This window comes from Callospermophilus lateralis, chromosome 13, assembly GCF_048772815.1.
Source record: "Callospermophilus lateralis isolate mCalLat2 chromosome 13, mCalLat2.hap1, whole genome shotgun sequence".
Classification (NCBI taxonomy): Eukaryota; Metazoa; Chordata; class Mammalia; order Rodentia; family Sciuridae; genus Callospermophilus; species Callospermophilus lateralis.
Window position 1 is genome coordinate 47236939 of NC_135317.1, and position 13063 is coordinate 47250001.

General features: G+C 39.9%; 1 pseudogene; it reads left to right on the forward strand.

The window, feature by feature from the left end:
• The first annotated feature begins 11163 nt into the window (after positions 1-11163).
• On the forward strand, positions 11164-12069 carry LOC143412048 (pre-mRNA-splicing factor 38A pseudogene; annotated as a pseudogene).
• Positions 12070-13063: the final 994 nt, after the last annotated feature.

Here is a 13063-nt window from a genome sequence, read left to right on the forward strand (position 1 = left end):
GATTTAAAATATGTGATTTTTATAATATTCAGAGCCAAAACACAGTAGGAATGCAAATTAGATTGTAATAAGGAGATTCAAGTACTTGCCATGAAAAGTTCATGGGTACACCTTTCAAAAACACATAAAATTAATATAATGACAACTTGGAATCACGTTACTATCAGAATAAGATATCTAAGGAATATTTCACTCCAGTGACTTTTTCCATGGAAGATTAGTTATTCTGCATATAAATAATTCCAGACACAATGTTTAGACAAAGCATGAAGCTTTGATGAAAGATAGCTTGAGTTCCTTTCCATTCTTAATGTTTATCAAACACCCCTTTGTCCAGCAGTATACCAAACACTGAAGGGATATGGCCAGGATGTTTGATATATTATACACTTAAGGACTCTGGGTTGCATAATGGAAAACAGGACAGACGTAGACAGCTAGTGACACATAAATAGAGGATTGATACACTCTGAGAAACCTCTACTACCTTGAGCACAGCAAGGAATGCCAAAATCACACCTCTTAAGAAACTTACAATATTGCTTGAAAAAAGACATATGCACGAGCTAATTATTTTCATGATAATAACATATCGACATCTTACAGGCAGATGAGAAATGAGAGGTAATAGACTAACCCTTTAGTAGACGAAGCCATGAATAAATGATGAAAGAAAGGAGCCAACTAATATTTAAGTAATGGGTATAAAATGAACACCAGGATGGCCCATTGTTCATTATCTCACTACTTATGAGGTACCAGTAATATCCTCCTTTACAGAGGTGGGAACAGAGGATTAGAGAGTTGGATGGAGCAAGGTCACATAGCAAAGAAGATGGACTAGGAAGTAGCCCCAGATTCTTTGGCCCATCTGTGGTGTTCCTGCAAACCATGGAGGGTACACAATGTGCCAAATCACAGCATGGACATGTATGCCCATGTCCAAAGATGGTAACAGAGAAGTCTTCCTAAAAAAGCTATTATCTGAACTAAAATCTAAAGAAAAACATAAATGAGACCAAGTTTTGAGAATAAAGCGAATAGTAGATAAGGTGGCCTTTACCTCCAGTGTCATTCATTAAAGTTAATGGATTCCTGTGTCATCCATTAAAGTTAACTCTGGGGCTGGGACTGGGGCTCAGTGGTAGCCCACTTGCCAGGCATGTGTGAGGCACTGGGTTCGAATCTCAGCACCACATATAAATAAATAAAAAATAAAATAAACAAAGATCTATCAACAACGAAAAAAATTAAATAACAAATAAAATAAGTTTTCTTTAAAGTAAACTTTGAAAGATACTGAACATGGTCTTATTGTCCACAGTATTTGTAGCATCTAGCACTGTATGTGGATCACAATATACTTAAGAAGTCTCAATTGTACTAACAAATACTGGGAGACATGGATACGATCAGGAGAAACCAAATGAATTAACAGAGGAACAGAGAGTAGATTTGCCCAAATGAACAGCTGGGAAATTGGAAATATGAAAATGTGACAGATTTACCCAATAAAGACATCCCTTCTCCCTCCCTCTTGTCCCACATAGTAAGCGGTCGCTGACCAGAACCAGAAGTGTATTCTCTCTTTTCATGAAGCTCTGCGGAGCAAAGGTCACACCACTGGCCCAAAGGTTGAAGATGATTCTCCCCACTATGTCCTAAGAAAGCCACTCAGAGGGAAGGCAGTGTCAGGATCTCCCCTGCCACCAGCAGAAGAAAGACCACACTAATTACCAACAAACCAGTCAGTTTCAGAACTTTGGCTGGCAACCTTCTTAGGGGAAGAGGGACCACCAGAAAAGGACCAGTCAGCAGCTTAGAGTCAATCTTAGTTTTGGCAAATGCTGAATGGACATGCATTAGTAACTGTGGGACCGAAGGGTAGCAAAGAAAAATCTTAAAATTGAGAAAACCACCTGTTCTATGCAGAGTAGTACAAATCCCAGTATTAGAATAAAAATACAAATGGCTCCTTTGCAGAGGACACAACCAGGTAAAAGACACAAAGAAGTGCTGTCCTACAACACTGCCAAAGCATTTATGGGTGTTGTGCTCTGACGGCCATACTGGGGATTGTTTTCCAGGAGTTGGAGAAAATTTTTCTTGAAAAGCAGCAACAGCTTGTGAGGGTCTGGGAGACCATCTTCTTGTCATTGGTGGGGAATAGACTCAAATGGACCCATCTCAAGAGTGGAGATTTCTTAAAACTCCAGAGGTATGATAATAATAATAATATTTTCTAAACTGTCCTCTTGGATATACTCCAAAGTTATCTCCATGCCTCCACTAATAGAAAACTCTGTCTTCGTTTCTTTAATTCTGTACTCAAAAAATTGACACCTGTCCAAAATAAAGAGCTATTGAACCATACTGGGATTGTTTCCATAATGGATGAGTTCATTTATCATCCTTGTTAACACTGACAAGCCGACCACTTTTTTCCACCATTGGAATGAGTTTTAATTGACCAAATGTTTTAATGGGGGTGGGGAAGCTTGTATTTAGAATCAGGAGCCCTACTGGGAGAAGCAGGGTAAACCACACAACCTCTTTGAGCCTCAGTTGACTTCTCCGTGAAATGGCCTCATTAGACAGAGCACATGAGGAAGCATGTAGGCCAACGTCAGCTCCCAGAAATTGTATTTGCTGTTTACTGGGAGCCCTGTCTGACTCTCCCAGTGCCTGCTCAGACATGGGTGGTCACCGTCAAGTCCACACATGGAGGACAGGGAGATGGAATGACAACAATTCTAAGAGGTTAAGAGAGAAAACTGAGGGGCTGGGGATGTGGCTCAAGTGGTAACGCACTCGCCTAGCATTCATGAGGCACTGGGTTTGATTCCTAGCACCACACAGAAATAAAATATAGATATTGTGTCCACCTAAAAAACTAATAAGTAAATATTTTGTTAAAAAGAGAGAGAAAAAACTGATCTAGAGGAACTTGAGACCAGAACTGTGTCTGTGAGGACCCTGTGTTTCTTTAACTTTTACCTCTTGTATCATTGGATCTTTTCATTTTGAAGTTTTTCTGTTAATGTCTGCAGGAAAACAGACAAAAGTTTTTATAAAAATTCCATTCCCCTGTGAAGTTCAGAGAAGAAACTCAGGAAAGCAAATTCAGAAGCACAAAGAGAAGGAGGGTTCATCTAGTCTCCGGTGAGAGGAAGCAGAAGAGATCAGATGTATACAAATGAGAATGCCAAACTGTCTGGAAAATGGCCATTCTGCAACAGAATGAAATATAGTGAACAAAAGTGTAAGGGCCTTTATCGGAAAGAAAAAAAAAAAAAGGAAGAAGGAAGGAGGAAGAAAGGGTTACAAACATGGTTGAAAAGGAGCCCTGGGGTGCTCCCTTCCTTGAGAAGTGTACTATATACCACACCCAGTGCCTGGGCGAGGCAGCAAGCAGGACCCGAATCCATCCCAGTTTTGGTTGCCCAACTGTGGCCATTGCTTGCAACAGCCCAAGAGGGCAGCTTCTAACAGTCCACCTGCACAGGCTGATGTCTAATTCCCATGGCAACACCATAAAGCAAGGTATGGTCTAGCATAGGTACCACAGGGGAAATGGCATGCCCTCACAACACTAAACCCAGGTCAGTATGAGAAGTCACTTACCTAAAGTTAGCACCATCTCAGTGATTACAGATACACAAACATCTAGAAGGATGGAAGGGCTTCCATTCTGTAATGCCTGGGCCCTGAAGCATTATGGATCTTCATTTTAAGAGGCATCTGCACCAAAGGGGCAATAATGATCAGAAAAGTTCTCAGAAAAGAAAAGAAAGCACAGCATCTGAAAAAAAAAAAAAAAAAGTTGAAGATATAAGGGAAGTGGGGCCTAGACAAGAGAAGCTGGGAGCTGGGTGTGGGGGCACATGCTCATAAATCCTCAGCTTCTTGGGGGGCTGAGGTGGGAGGATCACGAGCTTAAGGGCAGCCTTGTGAAATCCTCAGCAACTTAGAGAGAACCTGTCTCAAAATAGAAAATAAAGCTAGTGCATAAGAGACAGGCCCTCCCGTGACTGCTGCTTTAAATCTCTACAGTGGAAGAGACTTGCTCTTTATGGTGTCAAAGTCTAGTGCCAAGAAACTTCAGGAAAAACAAATTTTGGCTCAATAGAGGAAATTACTTGACACAAAAAAGTTCTCAGAAAAGAAAGCACACATCTGAACAAAAAAAAGTTGAAGATATAAGGGATGTGGGGCCTAAACAAGAGAAGCTGGGAGCTGGGTGTGGGGGCAGCTATTCACCTGGAGATAGAATAGGAGGGAATTGAGTCTCCCTAATTAGTGGGATCTAAACCAAACTACTTACAGGACCCTAAACAAACCATTCTTTCGTTTTGTTTTCTTGCCTTGGTCCTTGCTGTTTCTCTCTGTACAGAGAGAAGGGTGCTCCCCTCCCTGCGCATCCTGCACATTTATCATTTCTGTGGCATCCTATCACCTGCCATGTTCCCCCAACTGCTAATTTTTCCTTTTTATATAGTATTAGTACATGCAGATGTATGTATACAAACACTACTCTACGCAAATACCCTTACATGACGCTTCACCTCAATAATCAGATAAGGCATTCTGATATATGCGATAAGTCCCTCCTGTTGGAGATCATTAGGAAAGGAGAGAACTGGATGGTGGGAACTAAAAGAAAGGCAAAACAGTGAAGTCTAAAGAGAGATGAGAAAGCACAAAGCAGTAACCCCAACTTCAGAAGTGCTCCAATGACCCTGGGAAGTTGGAGGAAGTGGAAATATAAGAGAAGGGAGAAGGTGTGTATGTGAGCATGCAGTTATGGTGGCTACTGGTGACACAATTCACCTTTCTCTATTTCAAATATCTGGGGGTTTTGTTGTTGTTGTTGTTTGTTTTTTGCCAAGAAACATACACCAGTGGAAAACAAAGAATTTTAAAATATTAATCCCATGGGATAGAGCTCAGTGGTAGTGCATGCTTAGCCTGTATGGGGTCTTGAGTTCAATCCCCAGCACCTAGTAAACAAATAAATAATTATTAATCACAACAGATATTGAATATTTGATGGAAGACCAAAGTCTAGAAAACATTCCCTTCAGGATTTCTGTCTTATAAGCAAAACAAATTATAAACTGAAGATTTTTTAGCATATAAGCAAATATGAATGAAAAATATTAACAGAATAGCAATGGTTATAATTTATTGTTTCATATTTTGCTTTTTTCTTTTCTTTTTTTCCCCTTAAGTTAAACATATTTAGTGGTATAATATTCCAGCAATTCAGAAAAAAAAATAACAGTTACCAATAGTTACAGGATCTAAGAAATGTTTTCCTGAACTAAATCTTTGCTGTAGGTATCTTTTTTTTTTTAAAGAAATTAAATATTTTAGCACCAGTTGAAGCACCCCCACTTCATCACTAAATCTTCACCATCAAAGATGGACAGTAACTTGATTGGGTTTTCATATTTTACTGACATAAAACTGTAAGCAAAATGTAGTAACATTTATATATCTTTAAACATACGGATGTGGAAAATTACATTGACAGTTTCCCTAATGTAAACCATCTTACAACACTGAGGTCAACACTTAAGTAGTCAAAAATACATTTTAAAAATGTTTTTATAAATTCAGTTTATTAATTTCATAGATAATCCTTGCCACTTATGTTCATTGTTCATAATTGAACTATAATATTGCCCTTTTTTACCTTACTTGTTCAGTTTTTTGGGGGGTACTGAGGATTGAATTCAGGGGCACTTATCATCAAGGTTACACAAATAAAATTATTTGGGGAGTTATCCTTTCTCTTCTTTGAAAAAGTTTATACAAAGTAGTGCTTATCTGTTCTTTGAAGATTTTATACATTTGGCTGTGTCTGGCCCATGTGTTTTGGAGGGAGGGGGAGTCTGGGGAAGTCTGTAAATTGTTAACTCCATTTACTTTGGCTGATGGTAGGTGTGTTTGGGCTTTTTGTTTCATCAATTTTTATAATTGATGTTTTTCTAGGAAACTGTCCATTTTCTCTGTTTCCAAATGCATCCTCAGAACTTGTCCGCAGGATTCTGTTAACAGGTTGTAAGATTTCCATCAGTGGACAGTTTCTGTTTCTCTTCCACCCAACCCCCAGTTCCACCCACACCCCCACTCCATGCTTGGCCTTTCTCAACAGAAACTTGCTTTATCACTCTTTTCAAGGAACCAGCTTTAAGTTGAGTTGATATTCTTTATTTTTACTTTGTTTTCTAGCTCATTAATTGCTGTGCTTATCTTTATGATTTCCTTCCTTCTGCTTTCTTTCTGCTAGCTCTGTGGTTGTTTTTCTATTGTACTATGTTGAACACTGAGCTCATAAATTTTCTGGCTTTCTCATTTTCTCAAATACATAAATGAGATCATAAATGTTAACTTAAAGTAGCATTCAGGATGCACCCTACAAGTTTCATTCCTGTTTATTTATTTTATAACATGTATTATCATTTCTGTTGATCTGATAGTTTTCAATTTTTATTACGGAGCATTTCAAACATGTACAGAAGCAGGCACTGCTTGACATTGAATCCTCTGGACTGTTCCTGCCTCAATCTCACCTGCAAATGGGTTTTCTAGTATATGCTTTTGGGTACTAAAGTTCCCTGAAATTTACCCAGACAGAAATTCATGTGTGTGTCTTATTTCTTCTCCTCAAAGACACAAACTGTATCTTAAATCATCTTTGGTCATGCAAAGTAAGGTCTCAAAAAAACTATGTCTGAGTGAATATTTTTTTAAAATTCCATGTGACCGGATTAAAAGTAGCCCATTTGCCAAAATGCAGCCTTAGCTTCGTACCCAGTTAAAAATAATTTTAAAAATACAATTCGCATTTTTTATGACTACAGTTTCCACATTTGAACTTCCAACCAAAGTTCAGGGCAGTGGAACAAGCACCATTTCAAGAGCTATACATGAAGCCTGTGGAACCCCAGTGCCACTTTTTCCTCTTGGCTTGCCACTGATCCTTGTCCTCCTGCTTCATTTCCAAAAGGCTCTGTGTTGTGCACTCCCAGGGAAGAAGCCATCCAAGCCGCATCAGCCGCACTGCTGAGCCCAAGAAAAGCACCACCCAGCCTCCGCAGGAAAAATAACTTGTTGCCACACGAAGGAAAAGATTCCAGAGCCTTCAGACACCCCCACCACTGGCCCAACTGCTTCTAAGAATAGCATAAACTGTGGAAAGGAAAAAAAAAAAAATACTGGCACTACACTTTGGTCTTTAATTGTCTCCAGGCTTTAAAATAGAAACAAGCTGAAACGGAAGTGCCCCTGGAAACTGTGTCCAGGCCTCGCTCCGTGTGGACCAGGATGCAAAATGTTGATGCGGCTCCCAGAGACAGACTCCAGAGGGCAAACCCTGTGCGATGGTGTCACTGCAGAGCATGCTCCCAGGACAGGATGGTCACTTCCAAACTGGAGGATGGCCAAAGGCCATGGGAGGCCCAAACCTCACCCCCAGATTCCCAGAGATTCCTGCAGGGCTCCCAAATGTTAAAGCTGTTTGTCAAATGCTTCTCTTTTCATTTCATTTTGGTGATCTTCAGTTTAGCTTATGGGTTCCTAAATCAGACATTGCAAATAATTCACTGCCCTCAATAAACAATGTCAGACTTCTACCACGGAGGCCCCTTAGCATATAAGTACAAATGGAGTTGGATTCCCCCACACAGGCTGCTTAGCCACCTCCCAAGCCCCATCCCATAGCCGTGAAGAACACAATTCTTTTGTTTCATCAGGGACACAACTGCGTTGTGTTGTTTTAATGAGTATGTGTCATTAGTGTGAAAACTAGGTCTCATACCAGAAACAAATTCCAAACTTTGAGGATTGCTTTTGAATACAAAGTTCTGCATATAAAAGTATTCAGTGACTGATCTATTCTGTACTCATCCAAGCATCCATCTCTCTCTCTTCCTCCTCCTCCTCCTCCTCCTCCTCCTCTTCTTCTCTCAGAACAGGGGATTGAACCAGGGGTGCTTAACCACTGAGCCACATTCCCAGCCCACCCCCCTTTTTAATATATTTTACTTAGAGGCAGGTTGTCCTTAAGTTGCTTAGGGCCTCACTAAGTTGCTTAGGCTTGCTTTTAACTCAGGATCCTCCTGCCTCAGCCTCCCCAGCCACTGGGATTACAGGTGGAGGCTACCACATATAGTTCACTCATCCAAGCATCTCTTGTCTACTAATCATTTAAGAAAATGGGTTCTTTTTCCCCTGCACAATTTCTAGTTTTTGTGAAGTTACTCTTAGTTGGATCATAAGATAAACAAATACTCAGGCTTTTCTTGCCCCAGTTCCTAGACAAACACACTATATAAAAGAGGTTGTTAGGTCTGAGGTTCCCAGAAACCCAATTGCAATTACTGATGGGATTACTTCAGTTCTACTCCTTCCAAAGTGGTTTATTGTTGATCCAATAAGAAAAAAAAAAAAAAAAAAAGCAAAGCAAGTGGAATTCTTTCCTTTCATGTGCATAATATTTCCTAACATCCCAATGACATTCCTCATAGAATACAAAAAGCAATCATGAAATTTATCTGGAAAAATAAGAGACCCAGAATAGTGAAAGCAATCCTTAGCAGGAAGAATGAAGCAGGTGGCATCACTATACCAGACCTTAAACTATACTACAGAGCAATAGTAACAAAAACAGCATGGTATTGGCACCAAAACAGACTGATAGACCAATGGTACAGAATAGAGGACACAGAAACTAACTCACATAACTACAGTTAGTTATGTTAGACAAAGGCACCAAAAACGTACATAAAAGATAGCCTTTTCAACAAATGGTGCTAGGAAAACTAGAAATCCCCATGTAACAAAACGAAATTAAACCTGTATCTTTCACCAAGCACAAAACTCAATGTATCAAGGACCTAGGAATTAAACAGAGACCTTGCACCTAATGGAATAAGAAGTAGGCCCAAATCTCCATCATGCTGGATTAGAAACACAGAGAACCAAAGACATGTAGCACCAAAGATAGACACAGATAACATAGTCCTTTCAGGGGCCCTATTTTTTTTTTTTATTATTGTAATCATCATCACATGCAAAAATTTATCATCCTCACCCACCCTGTGCTCCCTATGAGCCTTATTTTCCCAAACCAATTTACTAAATCCAGAGCAGAGACTGTATGTCCTTGCCCAAAGTCAACAATCAGTAATCAATCAGCTATATCTGTTAAGTATTAGACTGTTCTTAACTCGGCAATCTTAGAGCATTTAGTTGCACATGAACATTGAATCGGGTGGAATCACTCGATTCACTGTTCCCAATTGACTTCCATTGCTCAACTATTTCCTATTAACCACTAGTTCCCTAACATCAGTCACCACCTGTCACTAGAACCTTCCTTCCCTGTGTTAGCCAACAAGGCATATATTGCAAAACACCAACTAAGTCATCTTTCAGACCCCGAACTTATTATGTTCTGCTCCACTGACACCTTAGAGTGGCCACTGCTTCAAGACAAGAATCACCTCTCCCTATCGTCTGACATCTCTTGATCCATCCAGAGCTATCCATGCTCAGCTGTGCTATTCAGAAGTGGGATCAAGGAGAAGGATGGTAAGGGAGAAAGGAATGGACCTATTTTTCCCCTTGCTACATGCCAGGTGTTGCACCAGGCCCTTATATCTATGTTAATTCTTATAATTCTGTTTGTAAACAATGCTCTACACTAAGGAGATAGTACTTCCACCATCTGAGTCTTTGGGTCAGGAAATTCAAACAAGTTCCCAAATGTCTTTGTAAATGAAACACTAAACCATTCCCTTAAAAGAGTGTTTGGTTTTTGTTTTGTTTGTTCTTGGGTGGGGGGCCAGGTCCTGGAGGGTTCATCCCAGGGTAAAGCTAACTGAGCTTTACCCCCAGCCCTTTTTTTTATTTTTTTATTTTTTATTTTGAGACAGAGTCTCACTAAATTGTGGAGGCTGACCTCAAACTTGAGATCCTCTGCTTCAGTCTCCCAAATTTCTGGGATTACAAGCAAGAGTGATTTTTAATTTATGATTTTAAGTTATGGAATTCGATGAGCATCCATGACAAAATTTTTACCCATCTACAACAAAGTGAGAGAAATAAAGGCAATAAAATGTGTGTTTCCCTAAGGCTGAAATAGCCTATTCAAAGGACAGTCTTTTGTTCTGAGACTTTAGGGCAAAGTCAAACCAGCTTGTTTTGCCCATCACACAGAAAGCTGATCACTGAAGCAATGAGTTTTACAAAAGAGAAAGGGCTTATTAATGATGCAGCCAAGCATGTAGATGGAAGAACAAGTCTCAAACCTGCCTCCCCTGGAATAGGATAGAGGGATATTTATGGGATAAAGAAAAAGACGCATATGAAAAGGTGACTACAGGTGAAATAGTGGTCTGGGCATCTGTGTTCAATTTTCATAGCTCTTCATAATACATAAGTTCAGAAAATGATGACATTAGTATGGTCTTGAGGGTGGAGTTTTCAACCCTTCAACATCAAAGAAATTACCCATTCCATACCTCACAGGCCTAAGAAAAGGGTTTGTGATTTTAGCCAGTTTTAGATAGACAAAAGTGGCCTTCAAGGTCCTGAAAAAACAGCTTGGGCATCTCTTATCATCATGACCCACACATCAGAGATATTATAGCATAGTTAGTGGGAGACTAATAACATATTGTTCAGGTGCCTGACCTCTAAAGTTGGTGATTTTTAAAATCAACTAAAGACAAGCAAGTTTTTTCTAGAGGGCTTATTCAGGCTTTCCCTCAGTTTTGACCTATTGTAACAAAAATCACATATAGTCAAAGTTGACCTTCAAAGTGTTTTTATGAACTCACTCAGTCCAATATATCATTATTTCTTAACAAATCCAATCATAGCCTATTTTTTCTACAGCATTGGAATAGATTATTAGTTCTGTAGTTTGAGTATATTTAGTAAAAATTTTTGACTCACTTTTAAGTGCCATGCTATTAAAAAAAAAAAAAAAAAAAAAAAAAAAACTGTCTTAAAAGACTAGAACCACCTCCGCTAAAGAACATGGAAGGTCGCCTAAGCAGTTTAAAGAGATCTCCTTCACCTTTCTCCGTCCCTTTCAATTTTTTTAAACCGGATGTGACGCATTAAAGGACCCGACGGAAACAGAACTAAACGCCTTCTAAAACGGCGAACCATACAGTGAAGGATGCGCATCACTTCCATGGAACCGACCCTCAGTATTTAGTGGAGAAGATCATTCGGACCCGAATCTATGAGTCTAAGTACTGGAAAGAAGAGCGTTTGGGCTTCAGCTGAATCGTAGTGGATAAAGCCATGGAGTTACCGTTTGTGGGTGGCGTCCATGGTGGAAACACAACCAACTCCCTTTTTGTGTTTAACCTTGAAGATGCTTCAGATTCAACCTGAAAAGGATATCACTGTAGGATTTATAAAAAATGAAGACTTCAAGTCTGTGCGCATGTCGGGGGCACTTGACATGGGACTGACAGGCACTGCCGTGGGTCGCACAAGTCCTTGCAGCCTCTGTACAACCACTATCCAAGAATCTAGAGCCAGACAGAAATGGGGAGTTCGGACCAATGCCTGTGGATGGATTTACTGATGAACTGCTGCACAGTGAGAGTCTGTGATATCATTTGCCCCAGCTACAGAAACATGTGCTAGAGGGAGCTGAGCAACTGGAACCTGGAGTTAGTGCTCTAGAAGAGGACATCGATGATGTGGAGTCCAGTGAGGAGAAAGAAGATGATGACAAGTTGGAAAGAGTGCCATCACCTGCCACCGCCGCAGAAGCTAAGAGACTTGGACAAGCTGGTCGCTCTCCAACGTTGCGCTATAGGAGGAGTAGGAGTCTCCCAGAAGACGAAGCCCCTCACCCCTCCGAGAAAGGCATCCATCGGAGCAACGGTCCAAGAAGTCACCGGAGCAGGTCCCGAGATCCACGACACAGATCTCGCTCCAAGTCCCCATCACCGAAGTCACAGATATAGGAGCCATTCAAAATCTCCTGAAAGGTCTAAGAAAAGCCACAAGAAGAGCTGGAGAGGGAATGAGTAGTGAACTCAGCTTGTGGTTATGAGGGTATCTACTCATGTGGAAGAATTAAGATCTGCTTTCCAGGCAGCTTTAAGAGCAATTTAGTTTTTTCTTATCAAGTTTTTCTACTTTTTTTTTTTTTTTTTTTTTTTTGGTAATGAAAAAGGTGCTGAGTTTTGCCTCCTTTTTTGAACTATAATAAATATCTTTGAGGGATGATGTTTCTTCATGTCAGTTTTTGACCCAACTAACTATAATTGTATTCAAACTTATGAGGCTAGGAAAGGATCTGGCCACCTGATGAACGACCCTTTTCTTTTTTGTTATTAAACTTGACATAGACAAAAAAAAAAAAACATGGAAATGTGTGGTAGTCACATGGCTGCATGCATACATATGAAGTTGTCACGCTTTATACCTTAGATTTTTTTCACTTTACTACATATAAATTCATCTCAGTAGAGTACTGTTAAAAAAAAAAAAAAAGAAGAAGAAGAAGTTTTAAAGTGATTTTGAGGGCTGGGGATGTGGCTCAAGTGGTAGCGCAATTGCCTGGCATGCATGCGGCCCAGGTTCGACCCTCAGCACCACATACAAAGATGTTGTGTCTGCCGAGAACTAATAAATAAATATTCAACTGAATTTTAATGCAAAATGTTTTAAGCTCCCTGCTCAGTAGAAAATTAGGAAGCTTCTTAATTTTTTGAAATATTAAGTACAGAAACCCAGAGTCATTGGGCTGGGGCTGTAGCTCAGTGGTAGAGTGCTTGCCTTGCACGTGGAAGGCACTGGGTTTGATCCTCAGCACCATATAAAGATAAAATAAAGGTATTGTGTCCATCTATAATTAAAAAAAAAAAAGAAAGAAAGAAAGAAAAGAAACTCAAAGTCACTGATGCTTCCTGACCTCTTCAGTCATTACCAAAAATGGTCCCAGGGGCCAGAGAACCTGGGCTTTCACTATGCTCTTTGTGGAATGTTCATCTTAGCTAAAATAATAATTCAAAATCAGTAT